The sequence below is a fragment of the Alligator mississippiensis genome, chromosome 4 (genome assembly GCF_030867095.1).
Source record: "Alligator mississippiensis isolate rAllMis1 chromosome 4, rAllMis1, whole genome shotgun sequence".
Lineage (NCBI taxonomy): Eukaryota > Metazoa > Chordata > Crocodylia > Alligatoridae > Alligator > Alligator mississippiensis.
The window spans coordinates 207656324-207674109 of NC_081827.1; the positions used below are offsets into that span (position 1 = coordinate 207656324).

The 17786-nt window shown below is 42.0% G+C and overlaps 1 protein-coding gene across 3 annotated transcripts in view; it reads right to left on the minus strand.

Moving 5' to 3' along the window:
- The window catches only part of OSBPL6 (oxysterol binding protein like 6), a 208883-nt gene extending 192550 nt beyond the window's left edge, over nucleotides 1–16333 (minus strand). Inside the window, exon 1 of one of the 3 annotated variants that reach the window (XM_059727248.1) lies at nucleotides 15909–16333. The gene's annotated coding sequence lies outside the window, so the exon portion shown is untranslated. The remainder of the gene's footprint in view (nucleotides 1–15908) is intronic. The other 2 variants (XM_059727246.1, XM_059727247.1) reach the window with 2 other exon arrangements.
- Between the last annotated feature and the right edge of the window lie 1453 nt (nucleotides 16334–17786).

Here is a 17786-nt window from a genome sequence, read left to right on the forward strand (position 1 = left end):
TAAAGAGAAACAGAAGAGAGAGACTTTCAAAGCACTCTAAACCCTTCCTAAAAGAAGGTGCTCAGGCTAGATTAAGTAAGAGACTTAAGTGCCTACAACTTAGATGCTGCAACACGTTCCTTTTAGGTGCCCTGGGCCCCAAAAACTAGAGTTAGGCACCCCAGCACCCTATACAATACATACTAAGGTTTAAACACCTCAAAAGGGAGAGCCAAAAGACCCACACACTAAGCACGGGGGCACCCAGAACTAGCCAATATAAAGCACTAAGCACTGGGGTGTATCACAACTCTCAGCTCCCACCATTCTTCCCCCACGCCCCAAAAATAGTTGCCTGACTCAACGCTTCCAACAGATATCTCCATCCATACAGGACCCTAACCTCCAGCTCCTTTCCCGGGGATAGGTGCCCACGCATGCCACTTCAAAGAACACAACAGGACTCCCAGAAAAAATCCTGGAAGCAAGGACAGGGACCCAGGACTCCACCCCCCCCACAACACCCCACTCTCAGGGAGACATGCTTTAGTGTCCATCCCCCACCATTTCAGGCCTGGGTCACAGCAGGCATGTGGCTGCATTTGCAGAATCAAAAGTGAAGGTCTGTTCACCTGCTTATCGGTTCAATCCATAGGTTGTAGAACAGGGTGGGCCACCTGGGCCATGGCCCAAGCAACTTTTAGCACATTAATTTATATAACCCACAAATGCACAATTGTTATTCAAGTTAAAACTGTATAGCTATTTTTTTAACTGCATAGCTAGCTAAATTAACATGCTAAAAGTTGGTCAGGCCATGGCCCGGGTGGCCTACCCCATTCCACGGCCTATCGCGTTCAATCTATGCAGTCTAGATTAACCAGCAAAGACTGATTTAGCCTCAGGCCCTTTGACTGTCTGTACTTAGCTCTTAAGACTAAAAACCTTCTCTGACTGCACAACCTGCATAGCTGTGACTTGCCAGAAGGCTGGTGAGCAGAGGCCTAACTAGGAGCTATAGCTGTGAGCTACCACTAAAGAGCTGGTGAGCCAGGACAGGTTTCCAAAACAGGCTCTCCGTGACCACGAGAGAGATGGGTTGTGGGGGCAGGAACATGCAGCTGGGAGGCAGAGAGTTAATGGAGTGGTGGTGGAAGATCAGTGGCAAAATGAAGGAAGTCAGTCACTGAAGGATAAAATAAAAAGAAGTCATTAAAAATAATTTTAAAAGAAATAAAGAGGAAGTAAATTAAAGAAGGTCTCATGTTTCGGATTGGGATTGGGGTGTGGTCAAGCTTTTCGGGATGGCTGGGAGCTGGGAGCAGTGATGGAAGGTGCTTTAGGAGCTACGGCCCCTGCCCTGGGAAGGAAGTCACAGCTCATGGCAAGCTGATCTGGCCCCCTACCTTGTTCCCCCACCCTCCCTAAACCCCCCACTTCCAGACCCATTTGTGCCTTGTTACGTGGCTAGCTTTGCTGACATGTGTTCTGCAGGCTGTCTGCATGAGGTTGCATACCTGGGAGTGGGAAGGTCATACCCCCCAGGGCAGGAGTAGGAGTTGGCTTGGTGTGCCCCCCCCCGCCAGCAACAGAGGTCAGGGGGTGGAAACCTTGTCCACACAGAACAGGAGGGTGAGGGAACGCTACATCCTGGGATGCTAGAGGACTGCAATTTGGGCAGCTAATCTGTGGGGAAAGGCCACACACATTAATGGAACATGAGCTGGGTAACTCATATCAGAGATAAACCCACCCTGCAGTGGCATAACTTTAAGCTACCTAAAGTGTGCTTAAAACTATTTTCAGGTGTTAATTGTGGATAATCCAGGGGTTAAGGAACTCTGAGCATAACAAGGCCCCGACTGCCTTTCCAGATCAGTCACTTACCTACCTGAAGTCTGTGTGTGTTCTACTTTTTTTTTTTTTTTTTTTTTTGGATTTGGCACCCTGATATTCAATTTAGCTTAATACACAGGTAGCAAATGTCAGAAAAGTGACCAGTAAATTAAGCCTCTTCAGCATGGAAATCAGATTTTATTATAAAAATTCAGTAAATAATCAAGATTTAAAGACAAATCCAGTAATTGCAAGAGGCCTAGCTAAAGCAGACTAAGAACATTAAAACTGAGACATGTTTACAGAAGTGACATACTTGTGGACTATACTAGATTAGATCACCTGAGGCTCCAACTGTGACTAATTGTACATCCTCCTGATGGCATTTGCACAATAATTTGTAAAGATGGGAGCCTCATTGGATTATACACAGGCAACTGTAAGAGTACAGTGTATTTTTGACAGCCAAGACACCAAGTGGTACTGAAGTAGTAAATGATTATTTTAATTGAAACTGATCACTGATGCTCAGAAGTGCAATATACTTAAGAGGATTAAGTGAATACTTTTGGAAACATGCAATGTAATCTTGTTTGTTAATGAACTTTTGAAATGCTGTGATGCAACTCTAAATGTTTTAGTAATTTGAATAAATTAGAAACTATCTAGCAAATAATTCAGTTATCCATTCCTTCATAATCTGTAAAATGTTAAGAAATATTTGTATTGTGACCTAAACCATTCTAATCAGAGAGAAAGTGTATGTACAAATACTGCATAAGTGAACAAAACTTTTCTGGTTCTACTTCTCATTTTACAGTTTTTCATACTGGTAATTCTCCATCTAGTTAATTTACAATAACTTAGGGAATATGTACGTAAATCTTCAAAACACTCAAAAAAATCCATCAATGAAGCCGTGCTTAAGCAAGGATCACAGAATTGACCATTATCTCTTCTAGCAACCTGCAGTTGATGGGTGCCTATACATGATAAATGAAGCTGCTCCAAAGCACTGGAATTCTAGTGCATTGGAGCAAACTCAGTTAATCAAGTCTTCTGGAATGTGGCAATTGCTGCACTCCAGCAGCCTCCTGCATCTGGTGCATCAGCGTCTCCACACTTAAAAATGGCAGCTGGGCCATTTGAACTAAAGCTTGTTCAAGAATCCCAGGGTCCCTGTGGTTAGGATGTGCCTAGTGCCTTGCTCTGCAGCTCCCTGGAAGCTGCAGGGCAAGACAGTCAACCAACCAGGTTACTGGGAGTCCTCCTCTGTGCAACCCAGCACCCTGACCCAGTTGATGAGCTCTCCTTGACTTACCAGCCTGAAAGCTTGGGAAGGGGAGCACACCAAGCCAACTCCCCATCCTACCTGGGGGGTGTGACCTCTCCACCCCATTCACAACTGCACCACATGGCTGTCAGCCTGTCAACATGGGGGAGCTGTCAATTAAACTCAGCCATGCAGACAGCATGACTCTAGAGCAGAGACCCTACCACACATTCAATTTAAGGCACGTTGGAAATCAGCCACACAAATATTATACATATTTTGTGGCTGGTTTCCCATTCTGTTGTGCCATTAAGTTGCCTGAACACAAGGCTGGGTTACTATTTAAAATACAATTGGCAGGTTAATAGCATCTTAAATGTAACATCTACCAGGGGCCATAAAAGCAGACTGCTATCACTGCATGCTCTTCAGGATACCCTCAACATAAAAGGCAATTTCTTTCAGTTATCTTTTCAACAAGGGAAAGCCATGAAAAATGTTGTATTGCATGAAATGGAGTAAAATTGTAGTGCCACCCATAAAATGCATATTGCTCTTATAAGCATCCACAAGTCAGATTAAGTGAGAAAGTTCTTTAACTTCTGAAAATATGTATTGATGTAAAAAATAGAATGTTGTTTACTGTGAGATTTAATGCTAGTTAAGAAGTGTATTGCAAGTTGTACACAAAAGAATAAAAAATTCTTAGTTAAATCCCATATTCCAGGCCAGATCTACCACTTCTGTAAATCAGCTTAGCTATACTGATCATAAAAGAACTGTATTAATATAAGGGAGCTGAGGATCTAGCTCACCATCTTTAACTTGCCTTATTATTGTACATTATTTTTGTGCCTCTGGGGACGCTGACCTCTATCTGATCTTACTATCGTCTACAAAATGGTCTGGTTTTTTGTTTGGTTTTTTTTTTTTTTTGTTGTTGTTTTTTTGGAGGGGGGGGGAGGAGAGGTTAAGCAATATTATTTCTACCACACTACTTATAATTAGGAAGTAAAAAATAAATTACAATAACGCTAGTGGGTGAAAAGAATGTACTTTTTTAAGCTAACTAATATTATTTACTAAAATTCACATATGTTATCAAAGCTTAATTAAAATATTCCAAGATGGGTATGGCAGAAACACTGGCTGAAGGGCAATGAAGGATAATGAAAAAGTGGCGCCGTATTAACTTGGGAGGAAAGAGTAGAGGAACTGGTGCCTAATCTTATTCAATATCTTTGTTTAAAATTATCTTAAAAAGGATTAACACAGACATTCAGAAAACATGAAATTGAGAAGATTTGCAAGCATTAGGCAACTCTTTCCTCACACCCAAATGAAAACAGAGAAATCTGGAAAACAATTATGCTGAAAGACAAAGATGACAGGATAAAGATAAACAGAAATTTCCAGTTTGATGAGAGAAACAAAATGACAATGCAATTTCGAACTGCATATTCACAAGCATTAGAGCAGAAGATAATCTTTGTGTATATACCTTTGCTATATTTAATTCAGTTATTGAATAACACTAGGAATATTTGAAGGGTGTGAACACTAAGGAGGGCAAGTAATTATTTAGAAACATGTAAGAGATGCAAATAGGAATAAAACAACATTAAGAAAAGGGTAAATATAAAGATTAATATTAGTGAGACCTATTACAGGCTGTTAAAAGGTTCAACAATAATACTGGAAAAGTTACTGTAGTTTTTTTTCAAAAGAGCTATGTGATTGACAGAGTCTCACCTAACACCCACCTTCACTTAACTGTAGTGATTATATCAATGGTTCTCAACCTTTTTAACCTCAAGACAACCCTCATTAGCAGCAAAGCAGACCTAAGAAAATGTAAACTACAGTATTAGTTTTCACTTGATTTGACTACAGAAAGAGTAATTCTCCTACTGCCAAGAACTCAGAAAGACCACAACAGGTCAGAATGTTTTTAAACACTGTGGGTTGCCTATACACATGCTTCATGCTTGGGTGAGGGTGGGGAGGGGTGTTTTTTTAATTAAAATGGTTCCTGGGCAGCCACTCTAATTCAAACGGCTCACCATCACATATATTAAGCCCCTGTATGTTTCAAAATGGCCGCAAGATGCTTCATCTAAAGCTCATTCAATGAGGTTTAGATAAAGGGCCCCCAAAGCCATTCTGAAACGTGCAAAGGCTTAATGCACACAACGGTGAGGCAACGCATAGTAATAGAGTCTGCTCTGCCATGTTCTAATTAGGACATGAACATGCATGTCTATAGGCATCCATGGATTCCTACTGAAATCTCTGGGTTTATCGTGGTTGCTTGCCTAACAGTACCTGGCACCTCAAAAGGATGCCCAAGGGGCTGTGGAACCCTGGTTGAGAATCACTGGTTTATGCATTCAAGACCCAAGCATATGGCAAAATTAAACATATATATATTCTCCCAAAATAAAGTAATAGGGGGACTTGTGAACCTGGAAAGTAAAGAATCTGTCCCTGCTTTGTACAAGTACACCAACAGCTACAGAAATAAACTCTATTTAGACCTAGTGGTACACAATCTTTCTTTCAGGAAGATGGACGCAGAGCTGTCTGCTTTGTATTAGTCTCTGGCAAACAAGAGTGACCAGCCATTTTTGAAACACCAATAAGAAACAGAAATTAATAGACACATGATAATTGCAGCTTAAATTCTGTTCTCTCTCTTTAAAACCAATTATAACACACAAGCAGACTGATTTATTAAAACACTTGTGCAAATGCCGCAGGGTTAGCTAATTTGACTTTATTCTAATCCTAATCTTTTGATCTGATTTCAGTCCTTTCCCAATAATCCTAGAGTTACATTTGCCAAGACAGTGCAGTGAATACTGTTTAATATGAAAAATACTACAGAAGTCACCCAACTCTTTCTATTTAGATGGCTCTTATGCATGACAATATCTGTACAGGTCAATGATATGGATATCCAATAAACAAACAAAATAAATTTCACTGTGTGCAAGTACAACTGCCATTAGGAAAGGATGCCTCTAAGAATGCGAGGTTAAAGAGAGAGAGAGATTGTGCATTATCTAAAAGATTTTACATTATCTTTTACTTCCATAAGTGATGTACTTCAAAATGAGTACCAGTATTACGTGTGGATTACATCAGAGACTGAGAAAAGCCTGCCGTTTAAACTGTCATTTGTGTCTATATGTACAGCATAAGCATCCATACAATTTGCACAGTCAGACAGCTGCAGCACATAGCTTCAGATGGGTACAGAAACGTTACATTTTTCAATTAGAGAAGTATTTGGTTTTGACCATATCCTTCTCATCCAGCAAAACTAAAGCAGGCTGGCAGCAGTTACTGAGTTAGTCATCTAGTGTCTTGTCTAAGTGAAATATGGTTCTCAGATATAAGTGAATATGGAAAGTTAGGTTTCATTTAGCTGAAAGAAAGAAGCATAAAAAGATATGGGATTTCATACTGCAACAACTATTACATTAAAAGTGTGGAATCAGTAAAAATACAGAACCAATCTTCCAGTGATGGTATTCTGTAGCTAGTATCATCTTACAAATTAAGTTGTCTCCATACTTTATAGCAAGCCTATCTTTCTGTTTTCTATAAGTGATATATGGTATTATAATTTCTCTTTTGAATGTTTTTAAAGAAAGCAAAAACCAAAAAATATCCTGGCATTCTTTGAAGGAATCAGGACTCGTGGTAGAGGTGGTATCTTTTATTAGATCAATCAGATTTTTGCAAAAAAAAAAAAAATCTTTAAATTGCAAGCTTTCAGGCACAAACACCCTCTTTTGCAAAAATATAGTTGATCTAATAAAAGATATCACTTCTACCACAAGTCCTAATTCCTTTTGCCTCTAGACCAATATGGCTACAACCTGGATACCTGACACATGGAAGATACTGAATTTTAGCCTATTTTTTTAATGAAATCTTCATAATTTTACAAGGAGGAAGCAAGTTCGACCACCTGAAACCTGAGACCCTGCTCCTGCCTTTGTTCGAGATAATTTGCATCATCACAGAGCCTCATCAGTCATCACAGAGCTCAGAGACACCTTATAACATAAGAAATGACTTCCCAGAAGAGCATTTCATCTATCTACTTCTCTGTGAAATATGAAACACCATAACCAAAAGGAAATATGACTACATCCTGCTTACCACCAAACAACTTTGAGGTAAACAGATTATTCTAAATTTTCTCTGAGGCTAATCTGGATCAGTTAATTTTATATGCAAACAGGAGATTATACCGCACCTTCAACTCTCCTATGAAATCTGAACTTTCTTTTCTACCCAGGAGAGCTTTTACAATCTTTTCTCCTGTGCCTGAACAAGGGTGTTTGTGCCAAAACACTTGCAATTAAAGAATTTTTTTTGCAAAAATCAAGTTGGTCTAATAAATGATATCACCTTCACCATAAGTCCCAATTCCTTTTGTCTCTAGACCAATATGGCTACAGCCTGGATCTCTGGCATCCTTTGAAGATTATGTGTTATATATACAGATTAACAAATAAAAAACCAACAAATTCTACATTAGCAAAACACATCATTACTCTCACTGCACCTAACCCAGACTCTAAAAAGGTTGGGTCCCTCCCAAACATCTGCCAGACTTTTATTGCCAGTGACAACAAGACCCCAAAGTACAGCCTCCTCTTATCTAGATCAGGGGTCAAAAACCTATAGCCCACAGGCTGGATTCAGCCTGCAAAACCTGAGACGTTGGCAGCAATTCAGCGGCAGGAGACGTCAGCAACAGGTCAGCACTGAAGATAAGGCAAGGAGAAGGAAGCATTAGGGGTGTGCGAAATGGGCCGTATTCAATTCGGATTCAGCCCAAATTGGGGACAGCGATTTGATTCACTGATTCAGATCACTGTCCCAATTCAATTCATCCGAATCTGAAGATTTAATACTGATTAGGAGAATCAGCGATTCGGCCATAAACAGAGCTTGAAATGTTTTTTCTACATACCTCGAGGTACCAAGTGTGGCTTGTGAACTCTGTGATGGTGGGGGTGGATGAAGCATCCCACAGGAGTGTGGGGGTGGCCCCCAAGTGCTCAGCAGAGAACCTGGAAGTGAACTGGAAGCTCTTCTGCTCCACTTCCAAGTCTGCCGCTGACTGCATGGGGGACCGCCCTCACACCTCCCCTGGCTTGGCAATCGGCTGTGGGGGGACTCTCCGAGGGGGGATACCCACATGCTCCCTGTGGACCCATAAGTGCTTCTAGTCCACTTCTGGGTCTGCTGCCGAGCGTACTGGGGACCCCCCTGCTCCCCCATGGGACACTCCATCACCCCAACATCCCAGCATTCACAAGCCACCTGGTACCTTGAGGTATATAGAAAAAACAGTTAAAGCTGTGTCTCTGTCCAAATCAATGAATCTTTCCGAATCGATTCAGAGGGTTCTGATTCGATTTGGAGAGATTAAAGGGTCTCCCAATTCGATTCAGAAATTCAGCCGCCGAATTGGGCCGAATCTCCATCGAATCAAATCAGTGATCAAAACTTCACACAGCCCTAGGAAGCACTGGACTGACCTCAGACTTAACTCTGTTACAGCAATCCACCAGTCCTCAGGAACTATAGGTCCATGATCTAGATCCTTTTCCCATGGAGTTCCTATTTTCTCACTTCCTTTTGTATTATTTAACACATTTCTATGCCCCTTACTCCAATGTTTTACTTTCCTGTTTTTCCCTTTGCACAAAGCTACTCGAGTTGACAGTCAACTGGTTTGGTGGCATATTAGGAAAAGAAAGAAAAAGCAGCTTCCACCCAACATTTATGCAGAGTTCTGACCCCCCTCCCCAACCCAAACCTTGAAGAGGTTTTTACTGCATAGGTAAAAACACAAAGCTATCTGGGTCCTTTTCTCTCACAGCTGAAGTAGTGGCATGTACTCAAAAGTGGAATCATTACCTTCATGTGAGAGGAAAATTTATTTTCATTACAATATTTTTCAGATGGGGCAGGAGGAAAAACATAAGTTGAAAAGTGCTATGCGACTGAGATCATAGATATTCAAAAATGAAATATTCAGGCAACAATAAATCAGAGAAAATAATTTTTATGCTAAGTCATCTGTCCTTTTCACATCTTCTATTATTCCAATCCTCTCGAACTCACCTCACTCATGCCCACCTAGGGTTTTCGGTGTCTTCTCTGTGGGTACCTTAAGCTTTTTTAAGCTCCCCTCTGATTGGTCCAACAGATTATTTTGATAATAAATTACTATTTTCATTATTATGCATTGACCTAGGGACATCTGCCTGCCTGTTGCCTTTCCCCTCCCTAAAAATCATGTTTTGAATTTTTTATTATTTTTATTCAAATTATTGTTAACATTTGTATATTCAAACACAGACGATGTGTTCAAACTCAAGATCTAAACCTCTCTGGAAAGGAAAGATACTGCAATTGCGGTATTCATAAAGTTAAAATCTTCTCTAATTTTGCCCAAATGATCTATTTGTTTTCAAGATACAGTTCATTTAAAAAAAAAAAAGGGATGCAGCACTACCCCCAAAACCTCTCCTACTTAGCCACTGTACTGCATTGAAGTGACACTGCAGCATTCACTCATCAAACTGATTACATCATACTCACTATTTTGTTTATCTCCCCCCCGCCCCCCCAGTGCTTAACCTGGGGACTGAAAAAGGCTATGCATTTAATGTAAATAATGCTCATTGACAAAGGGGACAGACCCTGCTAACTTTTATGCACCTCATTAAGGCCTATTACATTGTTATAGCCCTTCTACCTCTAATAGCATTACTAAAATTAACAGGATGTAGTCAGTTCAAGGCTACTTCAGAAACCTTAAAATGTATATCTCCCATACAGCTCTACCAATATGCACTTAAACAGAGTACAGTTAAGTTACAAAGCAGACAGTGGGGCTAAGAGTTTCTATGCACTTAAGCAGCTGATGCACCTGATATGCAGATAGTGAGAGTCTGCTATAATGTAACAAATTGGGACTGTAATTGCCTGATAAACTTATTTGATACGCATTTACTTTGAGTATGCTGTACAATTTTATCAGCACAGAACATAGTCCCTTCCTCAAAAGTTTAAGATCTAAACACAAAAGTAATGTATCACATTAAGAACAAACATCAACAAAGAGCTTTTGTACTAAAGTCAACTGCTTGTCAGAAGTGCTTTTTTTTAGTTAAATAGTTTTAACAACACAAGCCCAAGTGAACAGCCCTAGTTAAGTGATAATAAAGAAACCTTATACTAGTGTATCTTGTTCTCCTATGCCAGCAGCTATACTGGTATAAAGCACTTTGTATAAATATAATTATATCTTTACTAGGGGGCTGTATAACTGTGCCTACATAGTTAAACCAGTATATTTTTTAATACAGTGAACCTTTAAGAATGCAAGTTCTTCAGAGCAGAGACCAAGTCTCTTCATGTATATCAACTGAAACTAGCACAACTAAACCACATCTGCCTTTGGGGGTTACCTAGATATAAATAACAAACTTCTCCTTCATCAGTGAAATGATAATTCATTCACCTTGACTAATCCTTAACATCTCTGCCAAACTGTGATGAACTGCTGGCAGTCTAAATGTGGCTTTTATGATGAAGAAATCTCTTTTGTGTATTACACAAATGCATCTATGCTACCCAATTTACAAGAAAGCTACTATTTTTATAGAACTTTAAGATAAGGAGTCTTCCCATCTCTCAAGCACCATTGTAAGTTAAGGATATCAATGTTTTCCCACTTCATAGGTGTGGCTGTGAGGCCAAATATTTTGAAGACTACAAGGCTCTCAGATAAAACTCTGATCATCAGTCATACTGCTGTCATTCTTGAATACTCTTTTAAGTGGGCATTCATAGAAGTATCTTCTCTATACTTATTTCACAAGCTGATTTTCTCTGTTGTTACAAAAACGTAATATGCCTTGAGGCTGCATGCCCATCTTTTTAAGCCTAGAGCTACAGAAGACAGAGGCCACAAATAGCATGCAGAGACCAGGGTAGGAATACCACTACCCTCCCTCCGGAGAAGACAAGGGGTTACAATTTCTTGCCAGGACAGTGCCCTAATAAGTATGCCAATAGAAACAGAACCTTTCAGATATACCCCTGGTCATCAGGTTCCTTCTACTTGCTATCATAAGTTTGAGTCAAGCCCCAGCAATACAAATTCCATACACCATCAGTTACTCTGAGAAGATTGCATCTTCCAACTCTGATTAGAGTTCCTGCTCTAGTCACACTTATTTTTATTATTTTTACCTTCCAATAAAGTTAGTTACTGTCATTTCTTCAGAAAAAAATAATTTTAAAACAAACTAAGCCCTACAGAAAACAAGGGACAAACTATTTAAGCTTGTTTCTAAAAATACAGTACTAGATAGACAACCTTTACTTCTAGAAGATTGTAAATAAATAACAAATATAACTCTTTCCTGGCAGGATCAGACCTGCCATTTTAAGAAAAAGTGCTTAATTTTCTGATATATTATAAAACTGACCCTCTGATTCCCTTTATCACCCATGTTCATTTCTGTAGGGGTGAGATTCAGTGAACAACATTCTACAAACTAAGAGAGGGAGCCTAGTAAGCTTCAGTAGCTCCAGCTTCCAGACAGCAACTTTGCCTCACCAAAACTCCAGGCTTTCTGACAAAGCCCTTTCATTAAATGTACTTACCTCTTTACTTACAGGCCTTCCCCAGAAAGCCTCAACACTTTATCCTGTTCTTTCAACAGTTCAGCATGTTGTAGTATTATTCACCTATGTTTCTCCTAATAACTTAATTCATGTAGCCCAGAGACTTTCCTCCAACACAGTGATTCAGCTCTCTGTAATTTGTAACTCATGTGGGTCCAGTTTTGTTTCCTGTATTACATACAGTGCCGTAGCCAGAGGTGGAGAGGGGGCGGTGGAGTGGCAAGCAGGGTACTGCCCCAGGCTCCAAAGCAAAAGGGTGCCAACAGGTGCTGCCCAGCCAGGGCAGAGTGTGGAACGGAGCTGAAAGTGGCTCATTTGTGGGGGCCAGGGGATGGGGAAAGGGTGGCTCCTGCCACTGTGTGCACTCCCAGGCAACCATGGGGGGGCATGTTCCCCCCAGACCTGTGTGGGGCGAGGGCAGGCTGCCACTGTGGGCTTTGCCCCTGGTGCCAAACTTCATTGCTACAGCACTGATTTTATACCTAAGATATCAGAAACAAAATCAGGCTGGTCACCTCCTCCCACCCCCTCAACACTCCCTGAAAAGGATTTTCTACTCTTTTAGGACAAACCCTAAAAGACAAAAAACCCCCCCCAAAAAACAGGATCGCCATTCACCAGACTTTATGAACTAGCATATAGTAATGATTCACAACAGTTTATCCTTTGAAAGTTGCAAGCTATTACTATTAACTGGAAAATTACAACTCTGAAGAAAGACCGACCAGATACAACATTGAAGAAAGTTGTAATAGAAAAACTGCTGCAGTTTCATTTATGATTTTCTTTTGCATTTCAGTTTATATTACTGCTTTGATTTAATGGCCACCTCTTCCATCGTGTTGCAATTTTTTAATTTTTTTCTCTTATCATATTAACCAGTCATATCTTGAACTTGTCAGCAATTCAACAGACTTTATATCTAATGTGAACTTATTTAGTTTTGCACTGTGACATAACCTGTTGCTACCAGTTTTGAAGTTATGAATCTTGCTATAGCAAAATCCTCTCAACCAAAGTAAAAGGATGCATTCTTCTATGGCAGGATGCAGGAGTGCATTCAAGGATGTGAGACAGATCAGATTGAGTTTAATAAAAAAAACCACAATGCTTAGGAACTATAAAGAAAAAGATGACATTTGTAAACAAAAGGGGACTCTTCTAAACCAAAGTTGAACCTCCACCAAAATTTTATCTCCAGAACAACCACCTTTCCCCAGATTTAAAATTCATCAGGCAACTAGTAACCTACACAAATTTGAAAGATGAAGTAGGGTACAGAAAAAGGAATTCTGATATCCCATTCTCAATCTTTCATGATGATTTGCAATGATAAAGGATCTAGAAATTATTCAACTAATGCTAAACATTAAAATACAGAGTGGGGAAAGGATGATGAGACAATATATCCCTTCCCCCATACGTAAGGCATAATGCTCTGTTAGGATACGCTTAGTCCACTAGAAAATATATATGTTTTAACATAGAAGTTGAGTGAAGTTTCCTTACCACTGCCCTGCTACACACAGCAGGATAATTTCTAGCATAGGTGTACTAAATCAGACTGTTAACTTTGCACAAAGAAACAGAACCCCTCGTCAGATACAGTTCTGAAGAGCTAAAAGCACGAAGTTTTAGAAAGCTAACGGAAAATGTTCAAGCTACAACTTCAAACTACCATACCAAACCACAGCAAAGATACCAACTTTCACCAAACAGAGACCCTCCTCTATTCCAGAAAAAAACTCAGGGAACTGAAATTACTCATCTCTCAACCATGAAAGCAGTACTTTTTCTACATGCAGATACACCCCTCAAGAAACTACAGGAATGTGCTACAACTAAACACATTTTACCATCATCTGAAGCATCAAGCATGGAATGGCAATGCAGATTAGCAGTCGTATCTCTGTGAGCAAACTCATGAAATTGAGAGAGAGCTTCCTCTTACTGAGAGTCTAAACATTGAAATAATCTTCCCTTGAATACATGTATATGATCTGTCCTAGTACAGATATGAAGAGAGAACTTGAGAGGGTTCTGCAAACTACTATTCAACCACAGATACCACAAAAAGTCTGCATTATGTATTCACATGGGAATAATTTTTTTTTCAGATAAATGTACTTACTATTTATTTGTACTGAAAAATAACTTTTATCTAGTATCACTAGAATACCTTTAAATATTAAATCTCACATTTGATATTTAAGCTACATAGATACATACATACATGTTATTTTGAAATGGGGATGAAAAAGCAAGTCCTCTGCTTGTGTCAATTTTTAATACATTAAAAAAAAGCTCTGTACCACTGACTCATTGGGTAACTAAACTAGTTTTACCATTTTATTCTGTTGAATTTCTGAAATGCCATGATCAACTCAGATCATACCAATTACTTTTTCTTACTCTCAGAAAGTCAAGGTCATGTCATTTATACAGAATAAGTGTTTACTACAGTTACATAGACATGTAGACAAAAGCTAATTTTAAAAAGAGAACTAACACAATCCAAACAGAACTACATTATGCAGAAGCCTTTGGATACCTGATGAGACTTTAATGTTGTAGCTAGTGTTATCCTATAAGTTACCTAGTGAATACAAAAACTAGTCAGTCATATCATGAAATAAACTAGATCAGTTAAAATCTGCTATAAACATCTGGGCATTAAAATTAACACATTTCTTGCTCCTTAGCTAACACGTAATCCAAAAAAGTGTGCCAGTAGCAGATGAATACTATAAAGATATTTTTAAAAATAAGCTAAGACCAACTTTTCTTTTAAACGCCCTAGAAATTTCATGAATATATTTGTTCAGATAAATTATCACATACAAATACTGTAGTTTGCTCCTCGACCTTGGAAATCCAACTCAGTCCAAGAAATACAGCAACGTCTTCCATTTCATGTTATTAGTCCATAGCATCTGCATTGCTGTAGCTTTTGATAGGAATGTCAACTGTGCAGACTTGCATCATGTCAAAGTGCTTATAAAATGCAAAGGTTGGGGGTGGGGGAAAGCAATAATATCCATGTTAGATGATCATGTTTTGCATTAGCACTTTTGGAAGGAGGCAATTCCCAAAATATTGTTTAAAAAAAACTGCACGAGTTCAAAAAGCTTTGTAGGATTTTGCAGCTTTACTCACAAACTGCAACACAGCGCAATCTTTTATTTTTGGAATTAAAATGTGTATCAACTTACTGAATACAATCTGACTTACCCGAAGCATACAAATGTGTTTTAAATTGTTCTGCAGGGGGAAAAAAACCAAACCTAATAACTTCAGGGAAAAGCCAGTTTAGCTAGCTAAAGGGTTTCACTCCAATTATTTTCATTTCATCGGTTATACAACACCCAGAGCTGTCAGTGGGGCAGGATATTTAAGCTGCACTAGGTGGTTATATCATAGCAGGTGTGACATGACCAGATCACAACTTTTAAAAGGCATCTGCCTGCAGATCCCATCAGGGTTGCACCTGTGTTGCCCATCCCCAGCTTTGTCTCACTGCACGCGCAGTGTCGACATGCGCCTACGCAAGACACCTAGATCCTGCTGTGCAAACCCTTTCCCTGTTATCTATCATCTTCCTCATCCTTCCCACGAGGAGCTAGGAAATGGAGGGGTGTCCTCCGTGCCTGCCTGCCTGTGTCTCACCTATATCAGCTGCGAAATGCAGTGACATCACTGCCACCAGGTCGAGACGGACTTGTCCTGCTTGACGGGCAAGGCTGCGCGAGGCCGGCGGGGCCCAGCCGGAGCCGACACGACAGCAGGCGGGTGCACACGCGCGCACGTCTGTCTGTCTGTCTGTCCGGCCGGCCGGGGCCGCGGCCTGGGGCCGCCGCTCGCTCCCGCCGCCCAGGCCCCAGCTCCATCCCAGTTTCGTAAGGACCGGCATCAGCTCTCGCCACCCAGCTGCAATCCCAGTCTGTCTGGTGGCGGTGGCGGCGCGGGGCTGCTGCAGCTGCATCCCCTCGCCTGAGCCGCGCGGTCCGGCCGTCCCCGTCCCCCACCCCGCTAGGAGATGCGGTCACCAGCACCCCACCCCCGGCCAAGGTGCCCGGCCGGCGGCGCCTACCTGGCGGCGGCGGCGGCGGCGAGCGGCGCTCGCTGCGGCAGGAGGGCGCGGGCTGGGCCGGGCCGAGCCGGGCGCGGAGGGGTCGCTGCCGCGGTGCCGTCCACGCCGGCGGCTCTGGCCGCACTGGGGGCGGCTCCGCCAAGACCCGGCAGTCCGGAGCGGGAGTCAGTGACAAGTCATCCTGGGCGCCGGGGCGGGGGCGGGGGCGGCGCTGCGAGCCCGGCTCTGCCCCCGAGCCCCCGCGGCCGCCTCCTCCTGGCTGCGGCCCACACAAAGGGAAGCCGGGCACGCAGGGAGTGCCACGCCTGCGCCCGCCAGCCCGAGTGCCTCCAGGAGGGGCGCGTCTCTCCCTCCGTCTCGCGCACTGGCGCGAGCCGTGCTGGGTGCGGCTAACCCGGGAGATGAGGCGCTTCGTGGTCGGGCCGCGTCCCCTGCCCCTGGGGAAAGGCTGCGCCTGTGCCGGGGGTTGCCAGGAGCGCGTGTGCGGCCAGCGGCTGGGACTGCGCCCACACCCCGCGCTGGGAAGGCCTGGAGCAGCGGTTCTCAGGCAGGGCAGCGCGGGATCCTAGCACGGGTGCCATGCGGTGTTAGCACTGCTAGGCGTGCAAACGTGATTCACAAGATGAATTTGGAGATTTCAAATAGAAATCCACAGTTGTGCCCTGAGTTCTGTGCAACAGAAAAACTGCTCCCTTATTTTTCTATAGTCCAACAAAAAAAAGTGAAAGCCTAAGCACTGGCATTTTCTGACTGGAGTCTATCCAGGGGTGCCTGGAGTCTAGAAAAGGTTGTGAACTGCTGGCCTAAAGCCTCATCTCATGTGGACACACAGCCATGCTGGCAGACCAGACTGCTGTGGCCACAGGCTTCTCCCAGGAATGGGAGTCACCCACAAAGACTGAATTGCAAAATGTAGGCCTAAGTAAAAATCAGCCCTGGAGGAAGATATTTCCCTCCTGCCATCATCCCCTTCTGCTTGTTAATGTTCTGTTAATACTGGTATCAAATTCACGCAGGCTTCTCTCCTAGATTTTAGTGTTTTAGCTGGAGGTTTCCCATCAAGATGACTGGTTGTTGTAAAATGATATGCATCTACTACTTCAAACAAGCTACAGGATTTACTTCTTTAGCTCAAGTTACAGGTGTTCCCTCCTTTAGTGCTGGGTCCTATGTTCAAACTCTCTGATTGCCATTTGGTGTCTCATATTTGTACATAAAAATATGAGATTGGAACTGCTCAGGTGGAAATAAACCTAGACGGGACAGAGCCGTGAGCGGCTCGTTTTGGGGAGATGCAGGGACGTGGGAAGGGCAGCTCCCACTGCTATCTGCACTCCCAGGCAAGTATGGCCAGGGGCATGTGCCCCCCAGATCTGTGCATAGGGCAAGGGCTTTCTGCCACTGTGGGCTTTGCCCTGGGCACCAAACTTTGTTACTACAGCACTGCTCCATGTCTGCAAGCTAATTTTGGTTGTGATACTCAGCTGCTGACTGCTGAAAGGGAATAGGTCAACGAGCATGTGCTGTGATCTAAGTACTCTGCAGGGAAACCTGCCACAGATGAGTTCTAGTGGAGTGGGGAGACAGAGAACAAAATGGCAGGCTGAAGCCAAATGGTAAATTTACTGGCAAAATACTGAATTACATCTTAGAAAATTGACAGATTCCAAAAGTGTAGGTCATTGAGGCCAGAGGAATACCTCCAGAGAAGTGGAACAATCCACTTATAGTTTCAGGAGGTCTGCAGCTTCAGGGAAGCTGTAATTGATTGATTTACGTTCTTCGTATATGCTGTGTTGTTATATCCACAACCAGAGTTTTTGTTTTTTTCTCCTTAATTAAAAGCTGTTATTCTGAAGCACAATAGCCCCTTCCTTT